This window comes from Cyprinus carpio, chromosome B7 (assembly GCF_018340385.1).
Source record: "Cyprinus carpio isolate SPL01 chromosome B7, ASM1834038v1, whole genome shotgun sequence".
In the NCBI taxonomy this organism is placed as follows: Eukaryota; Metazoa; Chordata; class Actinopteri; order Cypriniformes; family Cyprinidae; genus Cyprinus; species Cyprinus carpio.
In genome coordinates, this window is record NC_056603.1 from 3,195,362 (window position 1) to 3,216,771 (window position 21,410).

Below are 21,410 nucleotides of genomic sequence, written 5' to 3' on the forward strand. Positions count from 1 at the left end.
TTACATTCTGTTCAGCTCAAATATTTTGTGCTGTGGTATGCTGAGGAAGTCTCGTTGAAGGGCATTTTGTTTTTAAATGTGCTTTGTGTCTTTTTCTGTTTGGTTGGAGGCATTTTTAAAGTTTTAAAGTTGCAGTTTTAAAGTTCAGCAGTAATAAAATAATATCTTTTCACATTTCTTCTTTCACCAAATTATAGAGTGTAGTATTGATAACAGTATCGATAAGCAGTATCGGTAATGATAATGATAAAATGTAAATGATACCCAGCCCTAGCTATAAATTTAGATTTGTGTTGTATCATCAGATAAACACCATTACAGATAATGTAGTTTATCAGAATAATGTTTTGTGTTTTTTTGTTTGTTTGTTTTTTTTTCAGTGTGTTATTGATTTTTTTTTTGATTTATTTATCTATCTTGGTTTGTTTGGATTGGAGATTATTTGATTCTTGTCTTTGAATAAAGTGTCCCTTGTGAAGGTCAGAATGGAAATCAGTGTGGTCAGGATAGACATTTTCACAGTTGGCTGGATTTTTTGACGTGTTTACTGTGCAGTAGCTACTACTGTTTAAAAAATAGAGAATGCAGTGTGCAAGAATAAATGTCTTTGCACATCAGGCAACACAAAATTTATGATATATTGAGGTTTTGTGAAGCGAAACGGTTGGTCTGTGGAATAAACTGAACATTATTTACATTATTACCTGTTGTATGCCTGTAAACACTTAAATGAAGGGGCCAAATTAAGATTTTTTTTTTAATTTTCATGGCTAAGTAAAAAGTTTCATTATGCATTTTTTTACCATGATTTTCAGAAGACAGCCACTAAAATGTCTTTCAGTGTAACAATAATTATAACAAAATATCTAAAGCATATTTTAAACATGAAAAATTTGATGACATTAAGCATCACAGTGCAGCCCTCAAATACCAAATTTGTTAAACCATTGTTTTGTTACTCTGAATGACGATTTGCCAAAAAGAGAGATAATATTGCCATTGTTCCCTTAACTGAAATGTCTTTGGTATTAGTCTGTCATTAAATTAGTTTTAATAATATTTCTCAGAAAATGACTGCAGAAGCAGATCTTGAAATATAACAATTAACATTTAACAATAACATTTTATTCTACTGTTCTGATGCTCCCCTGCCATGCTTGCTTAGCTTGTCACTTTGTTTCTGACTTGCTCTGCCACCAGAATTGCTGCTTGCATCCATATTTATTAATACTATTTATTAATAGTCAAGTCAAGTCACCTTTATTTATATAACGCTTTTAACAATACAGGTTGTGTCAAAGCAACTTTACACTATTAAATAGGAAAACAGTGTCAATAATGCAAAGTGACAATAGTAAACATTACATTTTCAGTTAAAGGCAGTTCATCATTGAATTCAGTGATGTCATCATCCAGCTCAGTTCAGTTTAAATAGTATCTGTGCAATCAAGTCAGCGATATCACTGGATATTAAGTGTCCCCAACTAAGCAAGCCAGAGGTGACAGCAGCAAGGAACCAAAACTCCATCTGTGACAGAATGGAGAAAAAACCTTGAGAGAAAACCAAGGCTCAGTCGGGGGGGCCAGTTTCTCCTCTGACCAGACGAAACCAGCAGTTCAATTCCAGGCTGCAGTAAAGTCAGATTGTGCAGAGGATTCAAACTGGTTCCTGTGGTCTTGTCCTGCTGGCCGTCTACGAGGCAAAGTGTTCACTGGGGATCTGTCTTTGGGGCTCATCTAGTTATCCTGGTCTCTGCTGACATCAGGGCTGTCGAGATCATCTATAGGTCCTCCATCTGGGCTGGATATGTACTGGATCCGGGTGACTGCAGTGACCATCTGATCTGGATACAGACTGGATCTGGTGGCTACAGTGACCTCGGAATAAGAGAGAAACAGACTAATATTAGCGTAGATGCCATTCTTCTAACAATGTAGCAAGTAAATTGAGTGTTATGGGAAGTGTTCCCAGTTCCGTTGTCCTATTTAATGCAGCCTAATCCAATCCATTAGTGTGTTATGTGTAAACCAGGTTAAAGAGATAGGTCTTTAATCTAGATTTAAACTGACAGAATGTGTCTGCCTCCCGAACAATGTTAGGTAGGTTGTTCAAGAGTTTGGGTGCTAAATAGGAAAAGGATCTGCTGCCCGCAGTTGATTTTGATATTCTAGGTATTATCAAATTTCCAGAGTTTTGAGATTGCAGCGGACGTGGAGGACTATAATGCAATAAGAGCTCATTTAAATACTGAGGTGCTAAACAATTCAGGGCTTTTTAAGTAATAAGCAAGATTTTAAAATCTTTACAATGTTTAATAGGGAGCCAGTGCTGTGTTGACAGAACCGGGCTAATATGGTCATACTTCCTGGTTCTAGTAAGAACTCTAGCTGCTGCATTTTGGACTAACTGGAGTTTGTTTATTAAGTGTGCAGAACAACCACCCAATTAAAGCATTACAATAATCTAACCTTGAAGTCATAAACGCATGGATTAACATTTCTGCATTTGACATTGAGAGCATAGGTCATAATTTAGATATATTTTTGAGATGGAAAAATGCAGTTTTACAAATGCTAGAATCGTTTTTTAAGGAAAGATTGCTACCATTAGCACACCTAGGTTCCTAACTGATGACAAAGAATTGACAGAGCAGCCATCAAGTCTTAGACAGTGTTCTAGATTATTTCATGCAGAGGTTTTAGGTCTGATAATAAACACCTCTGTTTTTTAAGAATTAAGCAGTAAGAAATTACTCATCATCCAGTTTTTATTATTTTTTTTTTTTTTTATATATCGACTATGCATTCCGTTAGTTTCTCAAATTGGTATGTTTCGCCAAACTGCGAAGAAATATAGAGCTGAGTATCATCAGTATAACAGTGAAAGTTAACACTGTGTTTTCTGATGATATCTCCCAAGGGTAACATGTGAAAAGTAACGGCCCTAGTACTGAGCCTTGAGGTACTCCATATTGCCTTTGTGATTGATATGATACCTCTTCATTCACTGCTACGAATTGATGGCGGTCAGATAAGTACGATTTGAACCATGATAATGCACTTGCACTAATGCCAACAAAGTGTTCTAGTCTATTCAAAAGAATGTTGTGGTCAAAAGTGGCGAACGCAGCACTAAGATCCAATAGCACTAAAAGAGATACAACCAAGATCAGATGATAAGAGCAGGTAATTTGTAACTCCAATGAGAGAAGTCTCAGTACTTTGATACGGTCTAAATCCTGACTGGAAATCGTTACAAATACAATTTTTCTCTAAGAAGGAAATAAATTGTGAGGATACTGTACTTCCTTTAGTATCTTGGACAGAAAAGGGAGATTCGAGATCGGTCTGTAATTAACTAGTTCTTTGGGGTCAAGTTGTGTTTTTTTTAATTTTTTTTTTTTATGAGATGCTTAATAACAGCCAGTTTGAAGGTTTTGGGGACATATCCTAAAGACAATGACAAATTAATAATAGTCATAAGAGGATCTATGACTTCTGGAAGCACCTCTTTTAGGAGCTTAGATGGAATAGGGTCTAACATAAGTGTTTATGGTGCATGTTGTTGGTTTAGATATAAAATTCTTCTTCTCCTATAGTAGAGAATGAGTGGAATTGTTTCTCAGGGGATATATAGTGTACTGACTGATGTGATACTGTAGCTACAGCTGCATGGTTACAATTTTATCTCTAATAGTATCAATCTTGGAAGTAAAGTAGTTCATGAAGTCATTACTGCTGTGATGTTGGGAAATGTCAACACTTGTTGATGCTTTATTTTTCATTAATTTAGCCACTGTATTAAATAAATAACTGGGGTTATGTTTGTTTTCTTCTAAGAGAGATGAAAGGTAATCAGATCTAGCAGTTTTTAATGCTTTTCTGTAGAATAGCGTACTTTCCAAAGCAATACGAAAAACCTCTAGTTTTCTTTTCCTCCAACTGCGCTCCATTTTCCAGGCTGCTCTATTTAGGGGGCGAATGTGCTCATTATACCACGGGTGTCAGGAGCAACTGTTTTTAAAATGCTAGGAATGAGAGAATCCATAGTTTCTGTTACATCATCAAGTTGTTCTGATTTTTTTGTTATGATGAGTTGTTGTGATTCAGGAAGAATACTTACAAAGCAGTCTTTTGTGGTAGAAGTGATGGTTCTACCATACTTGTAACAAGAAGTAGAGTTTACAGTTTTTAGCTATATGAAGTTTGCACAAAAACTAAATAATGATCTGAGATATCATGTGACAGTATTAAATCTAGAGTATGATTTCGACAATGAGTAGGTCCTGAGACATGTTGTCTAACCCCAGCAGAGTTCAAAATGTTTATGAATGCTGATCCCAATGCATCTTTTTCATTATCAACATGGATATTAATAACACCAACAATTATAACAAGTATTGCATCTGTTTTTTATTTGTTGAACATCAATTTAAATTGTTACTCTTAAACTGGTTTGGAGGTATTTTTTTTTTTTCTATTTTCTAGTTCAGGGAACAGACACAGTCTCTACAGTGTGATATCTAGGTGAAAGAGTCTCTACTGTATGTGCTGAGAATTAACTGATTTCTGTGGCATGAGGTGGCTAGCAGACGGTCGGTTTAGCCAGTCTGTCTGCTTCCTGACCTGGGCCCCAGTTAATCTGTAATACTGTAATACTCTGCCTCCGTCGGCTCCACCATGGGTTGCCTTCTTGGCTGTGGACTAGGTCCCGCCTGGCTCCTCCTGCTCCAAGTTCCTCCTATCGTCTTCCTGGCTCCTCCCTCTGTCGTCTCCACCCTGGACTCTGTTCGTCGTGGAGGGCGATGCACGCCCATGGACTGTTAGTGTGTTTGTTTTCCTCAGATATTTTTATTTTATTTTTTTTGAGTAAAGAAAACACTGTACTTTATCATTACTATTATTATTATTATTATTATTATTATTATTATTAAAAAGTAAAAAAGTAAAAATAAATAAATAAATAAATAAATAACACTATTAACCTGTATTTTTTATACTCAAATCGGTTTCAGGATGGTAATAATACAGAGGAACGCAGGAATTCTGGTCGGATTGAACCGATCATATATACTCTTTTAAGCCCTGCTTTATGCAATTGACCAATATCGGTATTGGTATCGGAATTGGCCAATAGTCAAAAAAACAAAAAAATTCTTGTGTGCATCCCTATTAGAGACCAATCAGTTCTTCACGTCCCACCCTGTTTGTGTCTCATTTAAGAATATTTTACTTGTAAATGCATCATATTGTGTACATAAAATGGGCAGTGAACAGTATTTTATATAGGTTTTATTTGTTCTATTAATATTAATAATCATTTATCTATATATCATCATAGCATAGACTGTATAGATCAGCTAAGGAAAAAAAAGCTTAAAGAGGTCCTATTATGCTGTTTAACTTTTTCAACTTTAGTTAGTCTGTAATGTTGCTGTTTGAGCATAAAAACGATCTATAAAGTTACAAAGCTCAAAGTCCACTTCAAAAGGAAATATTTTATTTAACCGAATTCACTTTTCAAAAACTACAACGAACAACTCGTTTGGACTGCAACGCATATTTTCTGGGATTTGTGATATCACAAAGATCGACGAATGGGACGAGACCTGGTTGAGCTGCACTAGAGAAGACAACGAGTGTTATCACTATGTCAGAAACACGGTAGCTTTCCCAAGACAGACGAACTTAGAGTGGTTACAGTCATCCGGGTTTACATTGCCCTTAAATTGATTTGATTATGACGCAATATTTACACTGAATCTTGCAGCAGTCGGCTATGGTAAGAGGCATGATATTTCCCAACCAGGCACCGAGTGCTGCCAATCACAGCACACTGGCCCAGCTAACCAATCAAAGCACGCACTGGCCCGGCTAACCAATCACAGCACGCACTGGCCCAGCTAACCAGTCACAGCAACACTGGCCCACTAACCAGTTCACAGCACGCACTGGCCCAGCTAACCAGTCACAGCACACACTGGCCCAGCTAACCAATCACAACACACTGGCCCAGCTAACAAATCACAGCACACTGGCCCAGCTAACCAATCACAGCACACACTGGCCCAGTTAACCAATCACAGCACACTGGCCCAGCTAACCAACCACAGCACACCCTGGCCCAGCTAACCAATCACAGCACACCCTGGCCCAGCTAACCAATCACTGCACACTGGCCCAGCTAACCAATCACAGCACACAACTGGCCCAGCTAACCAACCACAGCACACCCTGGCCCAGCTAACCAATCACAGCACACCCTGGCCCAGCTAACCAACCACTGCACACACTGGCCCAGCTAACCAATCACAGCACACACTGGCCCAGCTAACCAACCACAGCACACATCACAGCACCTAACCAATCACAGTTCTTCGGCCCAGCTAACCAATCACAGCACACACTGGCCCAGCTAACCAATCACAGCACACACCGGCGCAGATAACCAATCACAGCACACACCGGCCCGGCTAACCAATCACAGCACACACCGGCCCAGCTAACCAATCACAGCACACACCGGCCCAGCTAACCAATCACAGCACACACCGGCCCAGCTAACCAATCACAACACACACTGGCCCAGCTAACCAATCACAGCACACACCGGCCCAGCTAACCAATCACAGCACACACTGGTCCAGCTAACCAATCACAGCACACACTCTGGCCCAGCTAACCAGTCACAGCACATTTTGTATTTCAGAAGGCGGACCTTCATTTGATACAGGAACTATTTCAGCCATTCTTGCCAGACTGTGGAGAGAGGTGTTGTAATAATGTAAAATATGTGAAAAATAATGTGGTTTTTTTTGAACAACCTAGTATGAGAGGCCTGTTCTAGCACACCCCCAAAACAGAATCAAGAGCTTGTAAAGGAGCATAAAAGGACTCCTTTAAATACTTCTCATTTTCTTATCATCACGAACACACAGATTTTGTCCATAAACATAAAATAATTGTGTGGTAATTTTAAAGTAAATCTGTAAATTATCCCCCAATCTAAAAAGAAATACAGTATATTGACAGTTTGTTTTCTGGCTCACATTGTGAGACAGCATTGTTGAATAATGCATTGTTTCTTAAAATAAACATGAATTGAAATAAAATAAAATCATTTTTATTTCTGCTAGTTGCCAAACATTTTCATTTAATTTAACTAGAAGCAATAAAACTGATATACTAAATAAACTAAAACTGATCAATTAAAAGTAATAAGTATATTACTACTACACATGTTTGTTGGCTCATATTTATTTTAGTGTATTGCTGCTTAGAACTTCCGTAAAATAAATTGCAGATATTTTTGAGAGATTACTATAAATTGTTAATCTAATGTAATAATTCAGAAACTAAGTAACTAACTGTACTAATGATGAATTGCATTAATTTAGATAAATTTCACCCCAAAGAAGGACAAGCAAGAGTAGTGTTGCTTCACTACGTTTTCCGTGCAGTCCACTTCTTCTGGAAGACTTTCCCATTGGGTTGCGTCCTCCATGTCATAGAGACGTCCTCGTCGCTCAGCGTCTGCTTAAACTAAACACAGAAACAGCCTTCGATTACTCTGTGAATGAATCTCACGCAAACAAGTTTGAGGCATTTGAGCTCACGAAATAACACCTGTTACTTTGAATCTCACGCAAATTTGTTTGAGGAATTTTAGTTTTTTGTCTTTTTGTAAAGACTGACTGGTTTTAGTCTTTAGCTTTGCTCACTGTGGAGGAGAAATCTGATTATTTTCTTAAATCTCATTTTTTAGACTTATGTTCCATGATTAATTCTGGTCAGATAGTTAATATAAAGTTAACCTTGTTTGAGACGAGTGCCTTCAGTTTAGCCTCATCCACATTCTCCGTGGCTTTCACCTGCACCCGGATCACTTGCCTCTTCCTCCTGACTGTGGAAATAACATGTTGTATATTTTACTTAGTTTTACTATATCGTGCTTTATGAACATATAAATCAGGGATTTACAAACTTTTTGACGGCCAAACCCATCTGATCACAAATCAAAAACATTTACTTATGCATTTATTTTTCTTTTTTTCAGTTACTTAGACATCCTTTTGATTATGAAATGATTCAACCATTAAAAAATAAATTCAGAAAAATTTAAATAGAAAAATGAAATGTATTTAAGATAAAATAAAATGGAATTTAGGAAAAAAATTAAAACTGATTTCATAGTGTCCTACAATACCTCTGCCTTACTTTTATGAAACGTAGTTTGTAAACTCTGATGTTGCCTATATAATGAATTAAATCAAAGTCACATTGTCCTGTTCAGTTTTTGTCAACGAATTAATTTATGTACACAACAGCTCAGGTCAGACCTACCTGTGTTACAGTAGAAGTAATAATCTGTAGTGCACAATGTATCGCCAAATGTACGATAATAAATATTTAAACCAGCACAGTCTTCGATCCCCCCATAAAATCCCCGAGCAGTGAGTTGAGTTGAGGAAGTGATGTTGGACTGATCTGACCACTTCCAAGAGTCTCTGTACAATCCGATCCAGACAGCAGGCGAAAATATATTTAGCAAGCTGGTTATCTCTTTTTGGTCGGCTAGACTCCTGATGATAGCCAAGTCTGTATAGCGATGTCTGCAGTACTCCTGAGCATCAATCCACGTCTTTTGTGTCTTGCTCAAAACCATTTTCTGTGTTGTGTTTGCACTTGCTGTGAAAATTCCAAAATAGGGTAAAGATGTTAAAGTCATTCATTACAAGCCAAAGTACTTTTATCAAATGAGTGGGAGCCTGTTAAACCTGCCAAATAAATATAAAAACTTGACTTGACTTCAGCTAGTTTTTAAGGCAAAACTTCTTGTTTTAATTAAGTTTATCTTGTTATACTAAAATAACCAAAACTAAAAATGAAATAAAAATAAAAGCTTATAAAAATAAAAAGTATGACAGCAAAATTAATAAGTACAAAACTAATAAAAATATAGGTGCAAGCACCAATTAAGGGGTGAAGCACAACAGATGCATGATGAGGAGCAAGCATTGCAGGGAGCATCAGTCCAAATTCAGCAATGAGTAATTCAAGAAATGTAAGGTGATATTACTTAAACTGGCTGAAAAAGGTGATAAAATTCAGTCATTTGTAATATGATTAATGGTTTATCAATTTTGAACAATAGGTGGGGCTGTTACCAAATTGATGTGGTGTTGTCAGACTGTCTCTCTGTAAAGCTTTGACATACTCAGACACAGTTTGGGCATCATGCCATCAAATGTGTTAATGCGGTAAACAAATCTTTTTCGCCCATCAACACGAAATGCATATCTTTTTTGCCAGTATGGGTCCGAAGATGGATTTCAGTCAGATAGGGTGAAAATTGAAACTAGGAAAATTTTTAATAAGTAGGTTTTCAGTGAAGTTCAGTTAATTATGGCATTATTGGTATCAATGTTTTCTCTGCAAAATCCAAGGAATCTATCAAGACCTGTGTCATGATAACTAATCAGAAATCATTAGCATTTTTTAAAATTTCATTATTTCATTCATTTTTGACCACAAGGTGGTACTTTCAGAGCATGGTGTCGAAGACACATACCCAGTTTTGTGACAGTACACCCATGTGTTTGTAAAATGTAGCATTTTACAAATAAAGCACTAAATGGCTCACATGGGAAAGTTTGGTATAATTCAACTCTGTTTGTTGTTCCGAATCTGAAGATATCAGTATTTTTGGCCAAACCATTCAGAAGTTATAAGCAAAAAAAGGCAAAAAAATAAAATAAAATAATAATAATAATAATAATATCTCCTCATCATTAGCTAGCACTAATGCTTTTTAAATTGCAGACAAATGGCCAAATTAGAGGCAAATAGGTGCTTATTCACACGAGTGACAATCAAATACTGTGAATTATTAAAGTTGCGATCTGAGAGAAGCTCTGATCCATCACAGATTTCTGCGAGGTATTTAGCATGCTAAACATTTGGACCTGCCGGCAACTCCGAGTCCTGCAATAGCAAATGTGTTTTGACTGGAAATTAAATCAGTGACCTACAGCCAATGAGAGAGCAGTATACAAGCAAGGGAAAGTTCAGAGGCTGGGGTTGGGGGGGATGAGTCATGATATATCTTCCAGCAGAACATCAGCAGGCAACCATTCTCTCCTTCATATTCTTCTGTTTATTTTTTATTTTTCATTACGAGTCACTAAACGGACAACTTGGATTATAAGCTTTTTAGTCTGCTATTTTTGACAGGAATAAATCCATCCTTGTGTGAGAACTCATGAACTTATGTAATATTCTGTATCAGATCTCGCGTGTGTTTGGTTGTGAAACGTTGTAGACAGAGGTGTCCGCTATTCCTATTGAGAAGTTTGTGTGACCCCCTGTCGCCAATCCATCGTGTAGTCTGCACACAACAGCAGCTAGATGTTACCCCAGACACTCATGCAGTGTGAAAAGACTAACAATGACTGACAGATAAAACAGGTGCCTGTGTGGCCTTTCGGTGCTTGGCCCCTAATAATAAACACTCAATAAAATAACTAAACTAAAATAAAATGAAAACTGAAAATATAAAAATAAACCATCTCAATGATACTAAAGTATTAGTGTCTTCATTCATACACTGAATTAATAAGCATCAATTGTGATTCTACATGATTCTCACCATCGTAACACACAAAATATCTTAAGTCGTTGCAGTAGTAATCAAACCAGGCTCCGTTATTAAATATCGCAACACACTCCTCTCCCAAACCGTAGTTATCTGGCTGGCCAAGTCCCCAGGACTCGAACACCAGACTCTCCTCGTTATAGCACCAGCGCCAGCTGTTGATGTCATTGTACAGTCCGAACCAGGCAAAGCCGGAAAACAGTTTTTCATCTGCAGCTTCTTGCAGACGTGTCCAGTTTTCATTACTCTGAACGGTGGCCAGGTCATTATGGTGCGTCCTGCAGTAATTCTGTGCATTTTCCCACGTCATTAACTGTTTGATCAGAATATACTCTTGTTGTATACACAGAGTTAATGACAGCAGTCCTGCAAGAGAATACGGTCATCTTATTATCATCATCTTAAAGTTTGGCTGGCTTTATTTGCCCCAGTCATCTTGTTTTTGTTTTTTAATATATATTCTGACACCTATAGTTTGGTCATTGTTGGAAAGAGCTTGTCAAGTGTCTTTGTCTTTGATTTTGTTTGTACTGGTGCATATGGTACTATACATACACACTATACTGGTACTATACAGTTAATCTCGAGCATTAAGAGTCGAGCATTAATTTGAGTGACGACAGCTATTATGGGAGTGGCTTGATGGAGCATTCTTAAGACTTGACACTTAAGAAACTTTAATTAATGCTGTCATGTAACAAATCTGCTTCAAAGATAAAATGACATAAATTGCTAATTACAACATAGAAATAAAAATGTAAAGTCTGTATAAACACTAGATATCACAAATATAAATAATTGGGAATCATGTAAAAAAAATAACAACAAATAAATGAAAAACAGTGCACATTTCATTTATCTGTTATAACATTTATGTAGTTTGTTCGCTTGGTTGTTTCCTTATAAAGGACCAGAAATTTGTTATTAAAAAGTTTTTTGTCAGGTGTCTTTTTAACTGTATGATGCCATTACGTTGCTTTATTGCCACCCAACCAATCGCTGCACTGCTGATCGTGGTGTCGAGTATCGATACATATGCCTTTTACGGGCAACACGGGAATGCGCAGTAATTACCTTTGACAACTTAATAAAAATATTTAATCAAATCTGTAAATTCGTTTGAAGAACCAAAATAAGCCAGAGATCAGTTATTAGGATTAGAAGATCTGGCATCTTTCAAATTATCCCAGCAGGTGAGATTAAATAAGGATTGGTTTTTAATATTGTTCAACAGTCAAAGTGCATTGCTTAATCTACATTATTATTATTATTATTATTATTATTATTAGAAACTATTATTATTACAATTATTATTGTTATTATTATTAATAAACTTTTTCACTAGTGATGAAAATGACATAAAACATAAAAAGTGCAATATTATGTAATTTAATAGAGTATTTCAATAATTGTATTTTAAGTTATTTTAAAATATTGTTATTTTTCTGTCAATGTTCCATTCTTTAAAATGAAACAATGCTATATTATTGTTTACTTGAGTTTATTACTCAATTTTCAGAATAATTGGCCAGTAATGACAGATCTTGTCTGGACATTTTTTTTGTTTCTAAGTCATATTTCTTTGGTTCTCTGCAGATGCTTGCTTTAATTATCCATTGATTTTTGATTTGATTACACTGACCTTAATTCTCCTTGTCTCACTCTTGCCTAAAAGTTTTTTATAACATTTTGTTATTTTGTTTGTAATATTGCTGTATGTAAAACAGCGGAAGTATGCTAATCTAATCTAATTTCATTTGCAATGTTACACATTAGATATTTTATATGTTATTTTAATGTTTTGAAAAATATTTTACCTGAGAGAAAAAGCAGATGAAGCAAAATTCGTCCCATCACTTTGTTTTGTTTTTTGTCACTGGAACAACAAAAATGAATGAATGAATGAATTACAAAATTGACTTGATTTTTTTTTTTAAGTCTATATTTCCAGTTTTATGGACAACATTTGTTTTTGCTGTGCAGCCAAATTATGAAAATTTAAGAAGATAATGCAGTAAAATTGCAAGTCCATGTCTACAATAACAACAGGTGAATCATAATAGATTTTAAAAAATATACATAAATGAATTAATATGTTTTTTGCTGTGCAGCCAACAAAATTACGAAGTGATTCAACTGAGAATGCATTTGTTAATTACAGCATAATTAGTAATAAACCATTCCCCCAGCAATGAAAGAGCACTGAGCTGTTAAAGTGCTCTGAGAGTGAACTGATGAAACGCTGGCCTACCTTCAGCGACGGTGAGTAATCAGGATGTCTCTCAAGTTCCCAATCTTGTGCTCTTTAAATGGGATTGTTATGTTAAGAAGGTAATTTTACAGTCATTTATGCAAAGTGTGTCCTGTATTGTTTTTTTCAGTTCCTCCTTCAGGTGTGTCTTGGTGGATCATCTTAGAGCACTCACTGCACATGTTTTTATTCAGACAATCCATTCTTTTTAAAAATCGACTTCTAAAATTAACTCTTGTATGCATTTGCATTCAAGGGACACATTTACATTTGATTGGTCCTTGCATTTATATTGTGCATCGGATAAAATCACAAATGTTTGGCGAGAACCTCGCTTTGGATGATGCGTTTGGATATGCAAAACATTAGAAATGTGTTTCTTGGTCCTTCAGGTCAGCTGTATTTGTGTAAATGTATTATACGTTTGTGATTAGTAGAGTATGTTTTCAGATCATGCAAAACCTAACATCTTCATTGACCCTTCAGCAGTTATTTTCCTATGCAAATCTTAGTAGGTGTGTACTTGGCCCTTCTCCTGGAAATTTAGAGTACAGAAACAAAATAATATCATTTTATAAAAAGAGATGAACATTTTATCATTTAAAATTCATAAAACTAACAATATTATGGTAATAGCCTCAATTAAATTGTAATAAGTGGATTTAAATTAATTTAAGGGAGTTACAATGAATTAGTGTGAAATATACAGTCAACTTATGTTGTTTCTTTGGTTTTATTCAGTATGATAAATGGTGCAGTTTTCATGCAAGTAGTTTAAAAGTCAGACATCACATTATTTTCATTTACATAAATTTGAAAAAAAGGGAATCTGGAAGATTATGATATAAAATGAACCCCTAATAACGCTATCTGGTCCATTTTGGCAAAAAAAAAATGGAATACAATTTTCTAAAAAGGAAAATGTATAGTTTTTAGTAAGGTAACAAACCATTGCAAATGCTGTAAGACCCTCAAAACATATCATTGACCCCCCCACCTGTAACAAGGAGTCAGAGGCGTTCGGATCCATGTGCAGAACTTTATTCAAAGAATGGTCAGACAGGCAGAAATCAGGAATGGCGTCAGGTATATTAGGGGCAACCAGAATCGAAAACAGAACCAAGCAGAGATCAGGGCAGGCAGCAGAGAATCAGAGTCGAAATACACAATCCAAGATCAGACACGGGTAAACCAAACACAAGGGAAAACGCTCAGAAAATGCTAGACAAGCTAAACAAGACTTCGCAGAGAGTGATTGTGCTGCTTTTATGTGTGTGTAAATGAGGTGCAGGTGTGGCAAGGAAATTGGCTGATGAATGAGGTGCAGGTGTGGCAAGCTGATTGTGATGCAGTGACTCATGGGAATGTAGTTTGGGTTTGGTGCAACAGTATGAGAGGTGCTAGTGTCCAAGTGAAATCTGGTGTTTGATGGGTGGAATGGTTCTGAGTGGAGTGCCCTCTACTGAAGTTCATGGGCACTCCAACTAATGATCGTGACACCACCTCCCTCCCGATTTTTTAGAGAGTCATAACCATGTACAATGTTCAGGTAATTTTGAGCTAGGTATGTATGGAGTACCATTAGGTTTCAGAATATTTATTGTAAAATTATCTATGAAGTTATATTAGGATCAAAAACTTCTGTAAAATGTATTTAGCATCTCCACATCTCCCTGCTTTTGGGACTGAATTTTGTTGATGAACAAAAAGGGTGAATCACTCACTGTTTTTTTTTTTTACTTTTGCTGCTTTAATCATTTATTTGTAATCAAAAAAGACTCAATTAAAGAGTGTGCTTTTGTGTACATACTAGAGGTCAACCGATAATGGATTTTTCTGATGCTGATAGCTAGGTTGGACCACAATGGCTGATAACCGATTAATCAACCAATAGTTTTTAAAAATGGATACTCAACAAAAACTAAAATAGTGCATTTCTATTTAAAAAACAATACAAACAACAACAAAACCCTACTGAACCATAACTCGGAAATGAATAAAAATATTAAATATTATTAAACTAATAATTAACATTCATACTTTACATTAAGTGATGTTAACAGTAGAAACTTTAAAATGTAAAACTGTATTAGTAATTTTGAATTAACACACTCTAACAAGGAACAATACAGCTTTCATTAATTTTGTACAATTGGACTCTTATTGTAAAGTGTAGCCTAATCATTTCATTTAAATATCTACAGAAAGGCCATAGCATTGAAATTATGTACATACGGATATTGTATGTACACTGTTTTAGAACACTTGATTATGTAATCAAAACTAAATATATTAGTCACACACTGAGGAAAAGCGCAGCATCTAACTATTTTATGACGATAGTTTATGTTATAAAATTTTAATGTATTAGTTGAAGTCATTATGTACAATAACTACGATTTGGGGCAAATGTGATGTAATTTAATGGAAAACTATGTGAATGCACTCTGTGGCGTGGTATGATTTTCTGGCGGCTGCATTTAAAAGCGCGTCTGAAGTTTCCCGCTCTGTGCAGCGTGCAGCCTTGTGTGTCGGCTGGGTTTAGAAATAACAATACTTAAATCTCTTAAATATCAACCCAAACTGTTATACACTGCATTTTTAAAATGTGCTGGAAATATTAAATAAATAACTGATACACACACTGAAATCATTTCACCAAGTTTTATGACAAAAGCCAGCAAATAAAATTAGCAGCACTATGCACTTTTTGTTTGCAAAAACAGTGAAATAAAAACATAAAAAAATTATGGTTGGATTTTCAACTAACAAAAAAGGTAACACTTTATTTTAAGTTGTCCTTGTTACATGTATAATAACAATAAATTATGCATAATTACATGCAGTAACACTTAGCCAATCCCTAATCCTAACCATAACCATACAGTTTACATGTAACTCTATGTACATGTAGTTAATTAATATTACTCACTACTTAAATGTATAATTACACTGCAACAAGGACACCTTAAAATAAAGTGTAACCACAAACAAATGTTCATAACATGTTATCTACTGACAAGTATTACATTTTTAAATAGTTTTGACCATTTTAAAATTTTAATTTCAGCCATTAACTTCTGATAACAAGTTAGCCTATATTCCATTCACCGGTTAAGATTTACAACAAAAATGTGGTCCCATTTTCGCATTAGTCTGAACAAAAACAGGGAAGAAAGACTGAATGAAGACAGCAGGTGGTGCTTAAGTCCCTTAAAGGGTATTCTATAGTCTTTGGTGGCACTTATGAACAGCAGAACATAGCTGTTTCCATGGTAACCTCTGTAAACAAAGTCATGCTGCGCTCCTAAACACTGCTTTATCACGCATTACACGGAAGGAAGATGGAAAGCAAATGCCATCAAAACTTTTCTGAAGACAGTTAGTTTCCTATTATGCATTCATAAATTCAATCATACATTCTTTCATATAATTTCCCTCAGAAGTCTGCCTTCAGTCATGTTTTCACACAAAACAAACCTACTCTGTGTGTTGCACCTGCATGAGACTCTTGATAACTTTGATTAAAGCTGAACAGTATTTACTGTGAGTTTTTCAGATCGTCATAATCAAATATGGGTTCGATGATATCTAACATATGAAACAAAGGAAATTAAAATAACCTCATGGCCAATATGTCAAGTATGTCTTGGCGAGCTACCTCCAATCAGGCCACGAGCTACTGGCAGCTCGTGAGCGACGTGTTGGAGACCCCTACTCTATATATACCGTGTTCTGTGTGCCCTTTGTAGCTGCAGTATTTAGTTCTGTTACTCTGTGTTTGCGGGGTCTGTTTTGTGGATTACCTTTTTGCCATTGCTTTCTGCCTGTCGCCCTGTTTTTGGATATTGTTTCTGGATTAATAAACTGCACTTGGATCTTCTATGTATTCACCAAGTGTTTCTGTGACAGAATACTGCAGCCATTATTGATCCAGCAGTATGAGGGACAAGATTCTGCTACCTGAAGGACAAGTCCAACTTCAAGGTCTGGAGAGACTTTGTCAAAAGGGAATGGAAGTGCTGGCCTTCGCCCAAAAGTTCTGGACTACCCTTACCGCTGGGAGATGGAACTGCTGAAGACTTTATTGTGATTACTAATATAGTAGTTATTAATCAAAGAATTGGAGAAAAGATGCATCGTGCATTAAGAATTGTTTCATAATCAAACTGTTACCCTCTGAGTCATAATCGAATTGTGAAGCAAGTTAAGATTCAAACCTTAAAGTGGCATATTCTAGTGACTGAGATGCAGAAATGTAAAGATCAGCAAAAGATCTTCTGTATTGTCATAATCTATATACATATATTCAGCTATATATGATGTGTAGCTAAAGATATTATTTTTTTTCCCCCTTTGTATCAAATCAGGTAAACATCATAACAGATAATGCAGTTTATCAGAATAATGTTTTATCAGCATGTTTTGGATTGACTCGTTTATTTGGATTGACATTTCCCTAAGTCATCTGGTTTGGCTTGATTAGAGATTATTTGCTTTTTGTCTTTGAATAAAGTGTCCTTGCGAAGGTCAGGATGGAAATTTTCCACAATCGGCTGGGTTATTTGATGTGATTGCTGTGTAGCAGAAACTACTGCTTGGAAAAAAAGCATATCAGGCAACACAAAATTAATACCCGTGGCTCCTGACGATATATTGAGGTCTTGTGAAGCGAAATGATTGGTCTTTGCAAGAAACTGAACATTATTTTTCCAACCAGTGGGACCAGATTGTTTATACCCGTTGTAGAATAGGTCATTCCAGGATGACATAAAAGTTTTTAAATACTAGAAGTATTAACTGTGGTTCCCCTTCTAGGGAACTCAATGCTGCTCCCCCTAGGGGGCACACTGGGGAATACAGCCTGTATGACCAGTGTCTGAAGCACGTGTGAAACAATGCCAATCTATCGGCCCACCTGACTGTGTTTCCAGTTTTTGGGAACTCCGGAAGTATAAAAGGGTGTATGACCAGTGTCTGAAGCACGTGTGAAACAATGCCAATCTATCGGGTTTGAAGTGCGTGTGAGAGACCAAGGCAGGTGAGTGGTGTGGGAAGTGTGTGCCTCCGTTCCTGAGGTTTCTGGCACTTGAGGACATGCACAATCTATCTGTCATCTGCTTTTGGTCAGGAGCTTGCACACATTGTGAGTGTTATCCAATGAGCAGCTCCATTTGCGTTTGTCCCTCTTCTCGAGAGATGAGTAATAAGCGTTTGTGTCTCGCAGTTCTGGTCCCACTGTTGCCAAGGCATGGCAAATACTCGGATCGCGGGATTCGCAGAGTTGAGATGCCCTTTTTGGGTTATTGGATCCCGCAGATAGCGCTCGAGTCAAGCAGTGCCTTAGGGAATGTGTGCCTCCGTGTTTGGATTCTTACACTCGAGGGCATGTTCTGCTTTTGCGTTTGTCTCAGCAAAGAGCATGCGTGTTCAGAGTTACACATTGCGATTAGTCACGATGTCTAGGCTCTGCTCGTGTTTGTTCCTATTCCCGGGGGATACGGAACAGAGCATTTGTGTCTTGCGGCCCAGTTCCGCCGTTGCTGTGGAACAGTTTATCTCACCTCATGGTCATTGGTTTGATCTGCAGCATCCGCACACCCTCTCTATATGGGTTTGTCGGATGCCACGGATATTGTTGGGATGTTATGACGATGAAGTGTGAGCACAGAGTCATGTGCACACAATGTTATTGTGTGTGGACAGCCTCGCTGGGCGTGAATATATTTAAATATTTTGTGGAGAGAGGCTTGCAAGTTTTCTCTCCCAGGGATTTCAGCACCTAGAGTGGCCATGAGGAATAACTTTTTGCTCTGGAATATGGCTGTCTGAGGGCAGCTATATTCTAGCCTAGATTTTAATAGTAGGTTGGGTTCCCCTTAGCGCAAGTTCTCGAGTAAGTGCTGAAGTCTTTGTTTAGGAATATACTATTCGAGGATGTCAGTGTTCCAGTGCGGAGACCGCTTCCCTTTTAGGGTTTTTAGATTGTGGTCTTTGTGAGCCCCTTGCCTGGACTGTGCTGTCTCCCCTTCAGGGTTTTAAATAGATGGCCCACTTCCATGGCCTGGGCAATCTTCAGCCTCATCTAAGAGAACCGTTATTCAAGGATAGCTGTGTCCAGCCCTCTAGTGCTTTGATACTGCTTACATCAGGCTTGAACTTGGACTATGATGTTTGTGTTCGCTCTTTAGCGAATCATTTACTGATGGTCTTGCTCTCCCTCTTGTGAGATATTGGTCAATAGCACGGTGCTTTGCTAGCCTAGGGTGGGAATGACACGGATTGGTGACCTCCTTAATATAGCTTTCTGAGGGTGGTTATGTTCCAACCATTGTTTTTGGGAGGATGGGCTTATTTGAATACATCCATCTGTGGCTAGCTGTGTTCTACTGCAATTGTGGTGACCCCTCTCATGGAGTGGGCCCCTTTCCTAGAGCCTCGCTATCTGAGTAAAGTTATGTGCTAGCTCAGTGATCGCTCCCCTGCTTAGGGTTTTAAGTAGTGGTCTCAAGGTCTTACCTAGACAGTGCTGTCTCCCCTCTTTGGGTCGTAAGTAGACAACCCACATTTTGTGGTCTGGATAGTTTCAGTCGGTCCCCCTTCTGGTAGCCATTCCCAGGTACATAGCTATCTGAGAATATCTATGTGCTAGCTCAGGGGTTGCTTCCCTTCTTAGGGTTTTTTAATTAGCAGTCTCTTTGAGCCCTTGCCTAGACAACGCAATCTCCCCTGCTAAGGTAGTAAGTAGATAGCTCTCCAGTAGATCATTCTCTGTGGACTGGGTAACTCTGCAGGAAGGCTATCTGGGCTAGCTGTGTATTGTTTACTTGGGACTGACACGGTTTGGGATCTTCCTTAGTATAGCCATCTGAGGGTGTTTACATTCCGGTCACTGTGATGGCAGGACGGGCTTACCTGAGTACAGCTATCTGAGGCTAGCTGTGCTCTACTGCAGTTGTGGTGAGCCCTCTCATAGAGGGCCCCCTTTCCTAGAGCCTAGCTTTCTGAGGATAGCTATTTGCTAGCTCAGTGATTGCTCCCCTTTTTCTTTTGAGCCCTTACCTAGACAGTGCTGTCTCCCCTCTTTGTGACATAAGTAGTCAGCCAACTCTTTGTGATCTGGGTAGTTTCAGTCAGTCCCATTTTTTGGTAGCCCTTTCTAGATACATAGCTATCTGAGTATATCTGTGTGCTAGTTCAGTGACTGCTCCCCTTTTAAGGGTCTTTAAGTGAAATGCGTGAGCTGTGGTCTGGGCAGCTCTGTAGGAAGGCTATCTAGGCTCTGACGTGGATTGGGGACCTTCTTAGTATAGCCATCTGAGGGTGGTTATATTCCAGCTATGTTGCGGTTTTTTGAACCTATTTTTTTTGTTCTGATGTTGTTGTGGTGAGTCCTCTTATGGAGTGGTCCCTTTTCTTACAGCCTAGCTATCTGAGGATAGCTATGTGCTAGCTCAGTGATCGATTCCCTGCTTATGGTTTTAAGTAGCAGTCTTTTGAGCCCTTACCTGGACAGTGCTGTCTCCTCTTTTGGGTTGTAAGTTGACAGCCCACTCTTTGTGGTCTGGGTAGTTTCAGTTGAGCCCCCTTCTGGTAGCCCTTCCTAGGTACATAACTATCTGAGGATATTGTGTGCTAGCTCAGTGTCTGCTTCTTATTTTTTAAGGCTCTTTTCTGTTCTCTTTACTTGGATAGGATGTTCCCCTTGATCTATTCAAGTTCCCCCGTTTCTGCCAAGTTGTGTGAGTGGCCTGTGGCATCAGTGGCATGGCCCCTTTCTGAGGAAAGGCTTTGTTTATTGTCTGTTGCTTCCTTGGTGCTCTCCTACCAGGTGGACAGGGATGCACCTTGGCACGGCATGATTGGATTTCATTCCCTAATGTGCCCCCTAGGGGGCACTGCGTTGAGTTCCCTAGAAGAAGAGCGTCTTGGGTTATGCATGTAACCATGGTTCCCCAAGTGGGAACGAGATGCTGCGTCCCCTTGCCATGCCTTTGGCCTGCCTGTCTACGTCACCTTCAGACAGCTAAAGTGGATGACGTATTCTGCAGGTGCCCTTTTATACTTCCAGGCAATAACATCATGGGCCAGGTGGGCCAATAGATTGGCGTTGTTTCACACATGCTTCAGACATGGGTCATTCAGGCTGCATCCCCCAGTGTGCCCCCTAGGGGTCTCGTTTCCTCTCGGGTCTCCATGGTTACCCGCGTAACCCAATAAGTTTTTGCTGGTTTTAACCCCACAAGACAACTATTTTTATTTTATTTTAGTTTTTAATTTAAATTGTAAAAACCTGATATAATTTAGTCATACATTTTTCTTGCCATGAAAATACCCACAGAAGCTGCCACAATGTTAAACACAAACAAACAAACCGAGAAGTTTTTGCTGATTTTAAACCCACAGGACAACTATTTTTACTCTTTTGAAGAGATTTTATACAGTAAAACCACAAATTGTTTTAGAGTTCTTAGTTAAAATAAATTGTAAAAACCTGATATAATT